This window comes from Ambystoma mexicanum, chromosome 2p (genome assembly GCF_040938575.1).
Source record: "Ambystoma mexicanum isolate Mex_15411 chromosome 2p, UKY_AmexF1_1, whole genome shotgun sequence".
Classification (NCBI taxonomy): domain Eukaryota; kingdom Metazoa; phylum Chordata; class Amphibia; order Caudata; family Ambystomatidae; genus Ambystoma; species Ambystoma mexicanum.
In genome coordinates, this window is record NC_090923.1 from 173,854,711 (window position 1) to 173,869,490 (window position 14,780).

A 14,780-nucleotide genomic window follows, 5' to 3' on the forward strand; every position below is an offset into this window, starting at 1 on the left:
ACCGATTGGACAGAATAATTTGCAGACTTTTGCGTGGTCCGCGGACACCCGGCTGCTGATTGGATGGTGCAAAAACGTGAAATGTGTCTGTTTTCCTGAAACGGCCGCCACCTTGGATTCGCAGACTTTTTTGGGGTCTGCGAACAGCGGGGTGAAAACTTTTTTTTTTTTTTTTAAAAGCAGCATCTCGCTTGTCAAACTCGACAAACAATCTCTGAGGATGTGGGGGGATGAGGATTGGATTGGATATGGCCATAAGAAGGCAAAAAACGGGTTGTTTCACCCCCCGAAAGTCTGCAAACACTCTGGATGTCCTAGGACAGTCCTGTGGTGTTCGCGGACATTTTCGATGTCCTAGGACATCTGTACCTATTTCTGCATTACAGGGTTCGGGAAAAGCAGTTTTTGGATGGCTTATAACTTTTGCGCCACTCAATGAAATTGCATGTAATTTTGCAATTTTATTCTAGAACTGATCCTGAATGGTTCTGCAAAATATTTTGGGATTCTGTTAAGAGGGGGCAAAATTAGAGGAGTGGGGGTCCCAAAATATTGTAAAGGCATATAAATGTGGTGTCATTTGACGAATCTGCACAACATTTGGCAAAACGATTTTGGATCTAGATATAAATGGTTTTCTAAAGTTTGGTGGGATTTTCTCAAGAGGGGGTGAAATTAAAGGGGGAGGTCTCAACATTTTTTGATGGATTATAACTTTGTTGCTATTTGACGAATGTGGACAAAAGTTTTGAGAAAGATTATAGACCAAACCTTCAATGTTTGTGTAAAGACTGAATGGATTTCGTCGAGTGGGACTAAGTTATATGACTATTGTATGTACACACATTTTGACACTTTTAAAAAAATAAAACATGGGCGGATTTCAAGCAAACTCGTGAGGTGCATTGGCAAGGACATTAAAGCATGGTTTTGCAAATGTGCCCGTGTTTTGACAAATGTAATAATGTAGGTACAAACAATAGACATATACCTTTGGTGACTGAGGTATAGCCTGCGGCCGTGGGCAGAAGCCAGATTGTCTGGGTCATGGCATAAGGTTAGGACACGGACAATCTGGCTACTGGCCATGACCGCTAGGGATGAAAAATGGTGTTAAAGTGGCTATGTCTACCTGGGACCGGCTATGTGATAAAGTTATTTGAAGATGGGATAGGTTTGAAAGGGAAAAAAAGTGCTTGTGGTAATATGTTCATAGGGTTTCGGGGGCTTCCATGGCAAGGGAAGAGGGGCTGTATATGGAGCCCCGCCTTCACTTTCCATGTTGGCTGTCTTGGAAAAGGATTATCCTTCCTACAGCGGGGCGCCGCAGGCATCTCGATGTAGGAAGAATAATCCTTCCTTCTTACAGCGGGACACCGCAGGCATCCCGCTATAGGAAGAAAAATCTATGTTTTAGCAACCTGGGTTCCCGCTTTGGGTACCAGGGGTGCTAATGGCCTTTATCCACCATTGCAGGGGCTGCAATGGACGATAATGGTTCGTAGCCCTCCTTATTTATTTATTTATTTATTTATTTATTTATTTATAACCCACCAATGCCCGTAACATCAGGCTGTGTGGTTTCAGTATTTGTTGAGGAAGATGAGGTGGAGGAAGGCAGCTTACTACTTGATGAGAAAGGAACAACCTTTCTGAGAGCATTGCAGTCATTGGATTTGGTGTGGCGCATGGAGGGGGTCCCGTAGGAGTATTGTCCAGGTAGTCTGCGACTGAGTAAAAAATTGCACTCAGTGCATTTCACTTTGGTAGCTTGAGCCTTTGGTACACTCCCAACATTAGCAACAAACTGGCACACCCATGATTCTATCTTGGTGCTAGAAGTAGGCACTTCCTCTACCTCATCTTCTTGGTCCTCTTCATTGTCTTTGAAAGTACTGCGCTTTTTTTGTTGTGAAGGTCCTCCAGCTGGTGGTGGTGGTGGTGGCTCTTGGGGAGGAGGGATGGCAATAACTGATGCCATTTTTAAGATAAATAGCAGTTTTGATAAATTTCTTCCAATTATGTACTGTGTACTAGATTGGTAATGGATAATGAGTACGAAAAGGTGTAGGGTGTGTGCTAGGGGAAGTTGAATGTTCCTAGATCAGTAGAAAATGCAGTTCCAAACTGTCCGAGAAAGACAGATCTTATCGTGCAGTGCGGAAGGGTTCTCGGACATGTCATCATGCTGCGCGCCAGCGTATGGTCATGTGGCACTGTCCGGAAGGTCCGCAATGAAGTCAGATGTTCGTAGTTGTCTACGGATGCAAAACTAGTTGAAATAATTGCAATGCTTCTAGAAGGTGGGAAATAGCAGGCAGAGTTTTAAGGTTACACTTTGTAAATTGGACACAAATATTGTTATATTTGGTAAGTATGATATTAGTAAGTTGTAGGAAAATAGCATGCACTGGTAAATACCCATGAAATTCACTCAAAAGACTTGGTTAAAGGGACGTTATGGTTAAGTTGCACTAATAAAAACCTATGAAATTCACTGAATAAACATTGTTAAAAGGACGTTATGGTTACAAGTAAAATCGAAAAAACCCTGAAATTTGACAGTTATAGTAAGCTAAGCAACCATAATTCGCGCCACCACCGTGCACTGCTAAGACTAACACCCAGGACATCAAAGATGACATCACAAATATCATTGATGACATCACATGTCTAGCCCCTTCTTTTTTGTTCACTGCCATATCTAGGCCAGGTGGGTCTATTTACTGATAGTCAGAAACTTAACTTTCAAAAGGTATTACATTTATAGATATTGCTATTCTCACATGTTCTTACACTACTTTCCTTAGAATTTAATCGCATCTTATGATGTACATATATAGGGGAAGAAGCAGGCCTGAAACACAGCAATCATTTTTGTGCGTGAATACAATCATGTAAATTATACTCAGTTGCTAATGATACTACCTCTTGTTTGCTTACTTTACTCTCAATATGTAAGCCCCATATTTGTATGCACGGTAGTCTATTTATGTTTTGTGTGTATTAGTAGAAATATGTAGTAAGTGATGCATTATTAGCTACTTAGTACATGTTTCGCAGACCGGAAAAGTCTGATACAGAAGCATTCACCGTTTTATTATATAACTTCGGAAAATTACAAATATAGCACCTCTGTGGTGTATGCTGCAGCCAATACCTACATTTCTGTGTGAGTAGGTTCCTGTACTAGAAAGAACACTGCAATGGAATTTTCTTTAGAATACTAATTTGCGTGATGAATTATGTAGTTTATTACATATTTCCCGATAATCCCTGATACTTTTTTGCCAACATTACATTCACAACCCCTTGAATGAAAAGTAAATGCACATGTGATGTCATCAGTGATGTCATCAATGATATTTGTGATGTCATCTTTGATGTCCTGGGTGTTAGTCTTAGCAGTGCACGGTGGTGGGGCGAGTTATTGTTGCTTAGCTTACCATAACTGTCGAATTTCAGGAGTTTTTCGATTTTACTTGTAACCATAACGTCCTTTTAACAACGTTTTTTACTGAATTTCATAGGTTTTTATTAGTGCAACTTAACTATAATGTCCCTTTAACAAAGTTTTTTTCATTGAATATATTATATATCATGTACAGGGAGATCAAGGAGGCTCATCAGGTGAACTGAATATTGTCTGTACCAAAGTGTTCCAAGACATCACATCTTGTGTACCTTCTCCCCACCCACTTCAGATCGCTTCATATCAGACTGTTGTCTATGCTATTGACCATCTTTTGAGATCATCCCACCATCCAGGTCTATGCTCGGACCTTGTTGCAACTTCCAAGTCATGGCAAATCTCCTCTTCGCCAGGACCCAAGCCAAGCCAAGCCTATCAACCTATTTTCTGGCCTAGTCATCTCTGGTCACACAAAAATTCCATAGAGGCAGGCCTCTGACATCCATACATATCTGGTTATGCCACCATATCTTAATTTTTGTTCCGTATCTTGCCAAAATACCTGTATTAAAGCTGCAGGACATGTGCAGTATATCTGCTTCATTCTCTTTACAACGTGGGCACTCTTTAGTATCTGAACCTGGGAAGCGTGACAGCCGTTTTGGTGTCATGTAAGCTCTGAAGAATATAAAATTGGGTCAGTTTGAATCTAGCATTCCTCAATATACTCTTACGTCCCGTCCCCTTTCCTCCATACGGTATGGGGGTTCCTTCCAAGGGACAGGAGACGGAACCTTTTTCACCAGAAATAACCTTCTTCCCCTTTAAATTTAGAGGCAAACAGGGGTGCGGCCCAGGGAGCATGCGCTGCCCTGACTCCGCCCTCTGGTGCCACACCCCAGTCCCCTTTTCCGCGTCGACGGGAATGGGCCGAATTCACAAGCGCTCCTGGGTTTAGCTTCGGCCATGTAATTCCATGCGTGGATATTACTTCTCTTTGTCTTTTTTGTCTTATCTATCATTCAGGTACTCGGTCCTCATGCGTCACGCTCCTACCCGGCGCATGTCGACTTCCACAGAGTTCAGCAGGTGTACATCCTGCAACGGGCTCTTCCCAACTTCAGACCCTCCCCCCCACACCCTCTGCCTACGTTGCCTTGGCCCAGACCACAGTTGAATGGGATGACACTGAATTAGATTTTAGTACATATCAAATTTTATTCGGTAACCTTATCGCCAGAAAAGTTCATCTTAATATCATAAAAGTCAATAAAAAACACTTAATACATATCATCATTCACAACCACATACCGGACTCATTCAGCAAATATAAGAAACAACCAAATATTTGGTACATCACAAAACATTCGGAATATTATTCCGCAAAGTCTCCTTCAATAATTACAAAAGACAGTGACCCAGTCCCTGATATCTGGTGTCGTTCTATATCTACTGCCACAATTTGGCCAGATATCTTCTCACAACAAAAACGTCGACACGTGTTTCGGTCAGAGACCTTCTTCAGGACGTAGGGCTTGGAGGGGGTCCTCCGCCCTATTGTCAGTGTATATGGGCCTGTATTACATCTAAAAAAATCATAAAAACATGGTGTCATCCCTATTTCTTAGTAGCGGTGACTCATAGTGTCACAGTGTGCAAGAATTTAATAAACACAAAAGATCCCTACTCACCCCCTGATTCCAACTTCAGGGAAGTTGAACGGGACAGTGGAAATAAATCCTCCACTTACAACAGTATATATGCTGTACCTGTGGAACCAACAGAAACACACCTCAGTGTTCTTGACAATAACTACATAAACGTGAAAAAACCAGTGAGAAACTGCCACTACATTATACATAAGTATACTTGAAGTACCGGCCCGTGTATATACATAGTATATAGAAAAGATTATAACACTTACAAGCACCGATGGTGCCGATTGGAGATCCTCTGAAAAAGGCGATTCACCCAAGCTCTCGGACCCGCATAGTCAGAACCAAGTCTTCCTACTGGTACTTAATCAATCAGCCAGCCCCAAGGCTAAAAACAGAGCACATAATAATGGTGCCTTAAAAATAAAACCTTGAACACGGGGGGTGGAAAACATATATACACATAAAGTGTAGGATGCAGCCACTAGCCACTACACTCCTACGCTACCCCCTGTAACCAAATGTAAGCACCAATTCCCATTTGAAATGCCTTTTAAAATGCTAAAATGTATAACGGTATAAGTATGTCTAACTGTTAAGAAAAGTAACAGTTATGATTGTTCAGTTGTGTGCAATGTGGCGTGCCGCATGCCGTGTATTGGAAAGAACTCATGGAGACCTATGAAGGCAAATGGAAACCCCGCTAAATCCCATGTGGTTGTCTTAAAAGTGCAGCATTGTGCGTACCCTCGACGCTATGGACTATATTAAGAAAGTATCTAGCGGGGCCTCGAACACATCTCAAGGTCACGCTCGCTCGAGATCAGCGCTTACCTGGTCTCGGAGACTGCAGCCTCCTTCGTTCGGGGAAATGCACAACAGAAGCCGTGTACTCTGTCTCAGAATCGGCAACACATCCATACAGACTAGACATAGTCGAAGGACTGTTTATTAAATAAATGCCGAAGACACAAAAAACGGACCAAAAAGGAATGTAGTATCCATTCGTCGGTGCCACACAGTCTAGCCGGTCCATCGACGCCTGGACGCCAAGTCCAGGCACATGGAGGGGGATACACTCTTGCTCTCAACCCATCCTCAGCCACACTCCTCGGTGATCGCTGCGGCATCACTATACTCCAAGCCTCAGTCGTCCTCAACCTCCTCCTCTGCAGCGCTGCTAGGCAAGGAGGAGAAGATCTTGGAGGCGTACGGCAAGAAAATCTACTCCAACGCGTCCTTGCACCTTCGTCAGGCCAGGACAGATGCCATTGCTGGCTGCCACCAACCAAAGGTTATGGCAGGAAATTGCGGACTTCCTCCCGGAACTCCCCACTCAGTGCCAATCATGCTTTAAGGCGGGGCTAGCTGGCCTCCAAGGCTTCCGGATACCGCTGGATGGTCTCTGCCATCAAGAAAGCGTACGATGGTCAGCACAAGCCACTTCCGACCAACATGCATGCCCACGCAGTCAGGGCCAAGCCAACGGCCATCGCATTCCAGCGCCATGTCCCTTGGCAAACCATAAGCAGGGCGGCCTCTCCCTCGGCTTTCTGTAAGCATTACTGTTTGGATGCCGGCTCTAGATCTGATGCGGCCTTCGGACAGGCGGTTCTCAGGAACCTGTTTGCTTAAGGAGGGTCTCCTCTCCACCCTGGGGCTAAATTCAGTTGTAATCGCCCATACAGTATGGAGGAAAGGGGACGGGACGTAAGAGTAATTATAAGTTACTCACCATAGTCCCCTTTCCTCCATACGTCCCACCAACCCCACCCCCCTAATAATACTGGTGTCATGAGGCAATGTTCAATCTATTGTCGATGCTTCAATGGGGACTGAGGTGTGGCGCCAGAGGGCAGAGTCAGGGCACGCATGCTCCCTGGGCCGCACCCACGCGCACCTCTAAATTTAAAGGGGAAGAAGGTTTTTTTCTGGCGAAAAAAGTTTCTGTCTCCCTTGGAATTGACGCCCATACAGTATGGAGGAAAGGGGACTATGGACTAAGAGTATGTTAGTTACTACGGTGAGTAACGTATAATTTATTTTGAGCTATAGTAACGCCTTGGACCAGTCACTATCCATTAACTCCCTTCTTATATCTTTTTCACATATTTTCCTCCCTTTAATTGCATCATTAGAAATTGCTTCTAATAGGCCTTGATATATTCTAGACACCCCATGTCCTCCTTCCGATAAGTCATACAGTAAACCCAGTACCTTGTTTTCGTCTACAGATTTTAAGAAGTTCGGCCATCTTTATAAGTTAATAATTAATTAAGAACAGTACTCAATATTCCCTTTCAGATCTGCAGCGATGTTGCCGTGTGCCATTTCCATGGCTCTTGATGACTTGTCGGTATGATTTTCATATGTATGATGAGTCTCTGGGTTTGCAGGTAACCATGATGGTTTAAGCATGCTGGACAGAGCCGGACTGGTAACTCCATGAATACAAACCAATGCGGACTATCCAGCTTTTCTACACTGTAGGGCACTGTGCTTATTCCTTGCATATACATGTTTTCTATCTTGATCAGTAATTTTCTAGCAAAGGCTCTGCCGGCCATCTCTTGCATAAAGTCCTCAAAGTTAGGTTGCTTTTTATAAGCCACAGTTACCACAGATATCTGAGTTGGAACTGGAAGGGTCTTTTCAAATTCACTCCTGTTACGACATGTTGTATACAGCTCTTGCTTTAATATGTCAGTTGTGTGGTCTAAAACAACAGATCTCTGGAGTTGAAGCAGTTTGATGTGGGCATGTAATCAAAGGACAGGTTTTCTGGGGTGGTGGGTGTAGGGGACAGCTTTATCTTATTGAAGGGTTATACGGGTAAGAGCTTGTCCTTACAAGGTTATTGGCACGGTTGTCCAGGTGGTAACTGGATGAGTCCCATCCTCCTGGATCGCGCCTTCCTGACATACTAATCTGGGGCCCTTCACAATGCTCTTGCCTGTCCATTGTTCTGGGCTCCCCATGTCTAATAGGATCCTGCCTACTGTCTTCACGGGATTAGTTATGGGTTACATTTCTTATGGCAGATGATGGGTTAAGGAGTATCACCTTTCTACCTCCTTGGTCCTACATTCCCAATAAAGTGGAGGCACCCAGCCCAATGGTCAATCCAGTCCCATCACCTGGCCTCAAATATGGGACTTCATCACAGGGTATAGTGACCACTGGAAGAATCGTAGAAAATACTTTTGTGTCCAGGGGATTTTTTTGTTTATATAGGTAATTTATTATGCGACTATACACGTGTGTGTCTCAAGGCGCAACAAGAGGGGGTCAGGGTGTAACGATCCTACTGGGCCTTCTACATTCAGATCGTGCAAGTGTAGATTTATAAAGTGCCTGGTTTGAAGCGGCACCAGGAATTCGAAACTGTGTTGCTCAGCGTGGTTTTGCTTCCAAGACCTGCGCATTCCAAGACATGATATGCAAAATTATAGCAGTTCTTCTGATGTACAAAGCAGGAATTATATCAGTTGCTCTAGTACTGAATTTGAACAGATATGTAGTTTTTGTGCACAATAAGGTAATGCTGCGGGTTAAGAATTTCCATGCGAAAGGGTTAATTTGCAGAGTTATGGTTGCAAAGGATTAGCACATCACCTCTTGTAGCTAGCACCTGCTTCTGTGAGTTGGATTGGGAATGCAATTCTCTGGCAAGAAGTGCCAGGTAGATGCTTTGTTTATGTCTGTTGGGCTGAGGAAGAACAGATAAGATGTTTGAAAAATTTCACAATGCCTGGGAAGTCAAGTTGTTAGCGGAGGCTCTGGAAACATGCGCTTACACTTACATATTTCTTCCACCTTAAAAAAACATTTTGTTCCTTCTTTACTTCCCTCCCCCAATTACAAGACCTGCCTGGACCAAGACCGAGATGATCCCGGGTACCTTGATGTCCTGCATAGCCTTCTCATGTTGGTAGAGAAAGCAACTTTCCTAACTGGTCTCCCAAACACTGACAGGAAGTAGAATTCAGACTTTATTTTAGTCTCTTGCAATGTATTCCATGCATTCATTATTCTCTGAGAAGGATCTTGTAGCTAAGCTTGTAGAAACAAAGTTACCTGGTAACGTTCTTTCGATTGGATGTTCCGCTCACGTATTCCTCGTCTTATGATAAGTATCTTTCCCGCTTCAGCTGCTACGGAATGTTTTTTCGACATTGGTTGCTGTGTGCCGTCTCGTCAAATCGCTGTCCCTCAAGGTTCTCTGTTCAACTGCTCATGTCATCATAAGTATAAATAGGGCACGCATCGCCCGTTGGCTTCAGATCTGTTTTTCCCCTCCTGTAGAGGAATTACCAGGCGTACCATAGACTCCAAGAAAGCACAAAGTGTAAAGACGCCTACATTCTACGGTGGGGTAGGCTCGGAGGGGCGATGAGGAATAAGTGGGAGGAATATCCAATCGAAAGAACGTTACCACAGGTAAGTAACTTGTTCTTCGAATTGAATGTGTCCTCCCATGTATTCCTCATCTTATGATAGACTCCCAAAGCAGTAATAATTTGGTGGTGGAAGTATGAATTTTATTTCATCCTTAACTTTGATCATGGATTGAATGAGGGGCTGCTTTCCCAAATTGCCCTTCTTGATTGGAAGATGAATCCAAGCAGTAAAGTTTTAGAAAAGTGTGAACAGACGACCAAGTGGCCGCTGCACATATCTTTACTGGAACACCTCTCTGAAGAGCAGCAAAGATTGCCATGCCCCTTGTAGAAATTTCTTTGAAGGCTTACGGCAGGTCTTTGCCCGCTAACCTGAAACATTCCCCAATAGCCTGGATGATCCATCTGGATAGGGTCTGTTTTGTCACAGTTAAACCCAATTTAGGATCTGTATAGCCAATTAATAATTGGTCATTTTAACATTCTTGATATATAAAAGCCAAGAGCTCTTTATGGGTCCAGCCTATGTCATTTTTCCTCCTCCTTTACAGGATGAGGCGGTGGGCAGAAAGTTGGAGACCTTTGGTAGAAAAGAAGTTACCACCCTGAGAACAACCTTGTCTGTATAGAACAGTGTGTGGGGGCTTTACAGGAAAGTGCCTGCAACTTGCTTACCCTGCGGACTGACATTATAGCTATTAGCATCTAAGTTTTCAAAGTTAACCGTCTTAATGAGCATGAGTATATTGGATCAAAAGCAATGCATGTTAGAAAGTTTAACACCAGGTTAAGATCCCACATAGGGACCTGGAATGAAATTGGCAGAAATACATTAGTAAGACCCTTTAGGAATTGAACAATCAGAGGGATTTTTAAATATTAATCCTCCTATGAAGAGCGCTTGAAAATAGACAGTGCTGCCAGGTAACCTTTAATTGTTCCAATATATAGCCCCAGATTACCATATGTAACAAAAAAGAAAGCATCTTAGGTGTATCACAAAGAAAAGGATCCACATTCTTATCCCTGCACCAACTGCTGAACTTGTTCCAACGGCAGCAGTACACAGATTTTGTTGCTGGTCTTCTGGCCAAAGGTAAGATCTCCATTACGTCATCCGGGAGGTCCCAATCCTTATATCTCAACCTCTCAGAAACTATGCGTGAAGGTTGAGAGTCTTGACCTCTGAGTGGAGAACCCGAACCTCCTCTCGCGTGAAAAGGTCTTCTCTTTGTGGAAGACGCATTGGAGGGAAGATGGACATGCCCAGAAGGTATGGGTACCACGTCCTCCTGGCCCCCCCCGGGCCAATTAGGATCATGGATTTCCTGAACTTCCTCAACCTCCTGATAATGTGAGGAATGACGGGACTGGAGGAAACGCATAGAGGAGTGTTAACTGCCAGTTACTTACGAATGAGTCTTCTAAAGCTCCTCGTGGGGGAATTTCCCTTGAGCAGTATAGTTCGTACTTACTGTTGGCACTGCTCGCGAACAGATCCACTTTAGGGGTTCCCCAAAGGACGAGGATCTCTAGAAGGACTTCCTGAGCTAGTTCCCACTCGTGAGAGACTGTGTTCTGCCTGCTCAGAGCATCTGCCGCTGTGTTCTACACCGGCTAGGTAAACTGCAGATATGGAAAGTCCTTCATAAATTGCCCAGAACCAGAGCAGCATTGCCTCTCTGTACAGTGGTAGTGACCGTACACCACCTCTCTTGTTAAAATAGAACATGGCCATTGTGTTGTCTGTCATTATTATGAAATGCTTTCCCTGTACAGAGGGCTTAAAGGCCTTCAGCGCTAGTGAGATTGCCCTCAGCTCCAAAAGGTTGACATCTAGTTTGGACTCCGATGGAGACTAACGACCGCTGATTGTCAGATCGTTGGCGTCGGCTCCCCAGCCCATGAGTGAGGTGTCTGTCACCACTGTTATCTCCAGCCATGGCTGCCAAAAGGATTCTCCCTCCAGAATGTTGTCCTCGCAAGCCCACCACAGAAGATCCTGTACGACTCGACTCGACTCTACTTGGAACCTGAAGAGTGTCTGACATCCTGCCTGAGAATTGGGAACATTGAGTCCTGAGAGCCCATTGCAGGGATCTTCTCATTCTCAAGCAAGCTGGCAATAGAAAAATGCAGGATTCCATGAGGCCGAGCAACCTCAAAAAGTTGAAGGCCGGAAGACGCAGGGCACTCTGGAATTTGGTGACCATCTACAGAATGTGTTGAGCCCTCACCTAAGGTGGTGAGGATTTTCCTGAGGAAGCATCCAGGACAACTCCAATGAACTGGAGTCTTTGAGATGGTATCATATGGGACTTATTTTAATTGAGGGAGAAGCTCAGTCTGTGGAGTTAGTGTCAGGTTATGCTGAGTTGTTTCCGGGCTTGTTCGGGTGAACGTGCCCTGATCAGCCAATAATCCAGGTAGGGGTAGCCGTGAATCTCCTCCTCTCATGAGACTCACTGCCACCTCCACCATCAACTTGGTGCAAACCCTCGGGCGGAGTTCAGCCCAAATGGCAGAACCCAAAATTGATAATGAGAACTGCAAACCGCGAACCTTCTGTGCTTGTGATGGTTAGGCACATGAAAAAAAGCATCCTGAAGGTCCAATGACACCAACGAGTACCAACCCTTGTTCCTCTCTGCCACAGGTACCGGTTCTATAGCACCTCTGTCTAGCAGGGTCAAAATTCCCTGCACAAGGAACAGATCTGGAATTTTTAAAAAGAGCTGCTCCCCGGTGGATGATCCTGGGGGCTTTTTAGAAAGGGAAGGCAGTAACCCTGGGCTACCGTTTCCGGTGCCCAAGCTCCTTAAGAAATGCCCACCATTCTTTGAGATGCTGAGAAAGTCTGCCTCCCACAGGGGTTTTGTGGGTTAAGGCCTCAGAGTGGTTTTGAGTCGGCTGAAGCGGCAGCTGAGGGTAAAACTGCTGCTGCTTGTATTGACCTAGCACCTCTCCCTTGTCCACCATGAGGGAATCTCCTCTGACCTCTATGACTGGCCTGTCCTCTCCCTCTTTCAGTAGAATTGAAAGGACTTACCCCTCCAAGATGATGAACCGGGTAGGAAAGTTGAGGCTGTCTATTGGCGGCACTAAGAGATTTCGCCGCTGCTTTCGAGGTCTGCAGCTTTTCCAAACTTTCATCAGCCTTGCTGCCAAACAGCTTTGAGCCGTCAAAGGGCATATTGAGGAGTCTAGACTGCACATCCGGTGCAAATCTGGACTTCAACCATGCAAATCAGTGCAGCACAGTGCTAGTTGCTATGCACCTGCTAATGCTATCAGCAGTATCCAGACCTCACTGGAGGCATTCACACATTGCCTCCTTACCTTCCTTGATAATAGCCAGGAAGCCATCTCTTTCTTCTCCTTCTGGGATGTGTTCAGCCACCATAGCTACGCAGTCCCACAGGGTAAACGTGAATATTAACAAGGCTCAAGCTGTGTTTGCTGATTTTAAAGCCATACTTCCAGCAGTAAATATTTGTCTAGCCAAGGGATCCATTTGCTTGTCATCCCTATTGGGAGGGATAGAAGGATATGCCGATTTGTTTGTAGACGTAGCAGCCTGAACCACCAATCTCTCTGGTGTTGGGTGTTTTGTTAAATATTCTGGGTCACTGCTGGATGGCCTATATTCTTTTGCGAAGTTCTTTATTGCAGCTGCAGTTTCTGGTGTTTCCCAATTAGATGAGACACTTTTTTGTAGGGCAATATGATAGGGCAAAATTGGGTCTCTCTGGAGACGCTGATCCAGTATATTGGTTAGGTCATCCTGCTCGAAAGAAGAGGCAGGCTGTTGCAACCCCAAAATTCAACCACCTTGCTCATTAGTTGTCTGTATGAGGAGTCAGCGTGGTCAGAAGGATATGGTTTCCCAAATTACAATTCTGCAGAGGCATCTATACCACTGGCTGATTGTAGGTTTTCATGGAAGTCTTTCATGCTAGACTCTTCAGAAATTAACTCCTCTGCACATTTGGAGTACCAGATTGGAAGCCAAATGGTGGTGTATTGTCAGAAGAGGACTCATTGTCTACATAAACTGAAGTTAAAGATTTAAACCTTTTCCTGCGTAACGATAGCCTTCGACAACCTCAAAGAAATCATTGACAATTACTTTGAAGTTTGTCGGAGGAATCACTATAGGTCGGAAGGTGACCTGAGATGCTGTTTCTTGGAAGAAAAAGGAAAAAAGAGAAGAAGGAAAAAAAAAGAGAAGAAAAAAAAAAAAGAAAAAAGAGAAGAGAAAGAAAGATAGACTTCTCGATTGAGATCTTTTAGACCTTTTTCGTTGATATTTTCTTTTCTTTTTTTGTTTACTCTTCGAAGGAACTTCCTTTATCTTTACGCTCCCTCAGAGCCTTTTTGGCCATTGCCTGACAGGAGTTAAACTCAGAGGTACGGTGATCGTTTCTGAGACAGCACAGGCATATGCGGTGGGGGGGTCAGTGATCGACATCTTCGAACCGCAGTCTTGACATTTCTTGAAGCCCATTTTAGGCGTTAAAATAGCCGACGGTGAACACTTTTTTGTACAGAAAATTTGTGACGAAGTTCAGTAAAGAACCAAAGAACGGCATAATTCTTTGAAGCGATTGCTCGGAAAAATGCAACTGCAGCCAACGGCCACTGCATGCACTATATATACCAATGATGATGTCGACAGTCGAACGGAGGTCCTCGAGGGACATCTAATAGACAAGACGGCACACAGCGCACCAGGTTGAAAAAAAATTCTGAAGCAGAAGTTGGAAAGATATTTAACATAAAACGAGGAATACATGGGAGGACACAATCCATTCGAAATGCATTTTTCATCTGTTTAACTGTGCTGAATTCGTAACTCTGTTACAATAAATTGGTTTTCATTTGTTTTTCAACTACTGTCGAGTTTGATTCAGGAGCATGTTATTGCCACACGTACAAAAATCATTTCTGAGCCATGTTGGCATTGGTCTGATCTATCAGGTTTTAAATAATAGCTCTGAGCATGGTGTCCAGGTAATGGTACCAACATCGAGAATTAGATTAATGGTTATAGCGTCAAAGGTAAGGGTAAGGATTAAAGCAGCAGGCATTGTAATAGGATAAACTGTGTAATGAGTATTTTGTTCAGCATAACAATTGTAGCAGTTGGTACTATTTTCCTGTAGAGTGGATGTGGGGTGCAGGATAAGAACAATGGCTTTTGGATCTTGACAAAGAACTGGAGCAGTGGACATTGCGTTCCTGGTAAGCATTATTGTGCTGTGGATTGTGTTCAGTGCAAGAGTTAAAAAAACAGTAGGTACTGTGTTCAGA

At 44.0% G+C, this 14,780-nt stretch overlaps 1 protein-coding gene across 4 annotated transcripts in view; it reads right to left on the reverse strand.

Annotated features, from left to right (window-relative positions):
- IFT122 (intraflagellar transport 122) overlaps positions 1-14,780 on the reverse strand; it is a 1,464,758-nt gene that overhangs the window by 1,229,211 nt on the left and 220,767 nt on the right. The window lies entirely within an intron of this gene.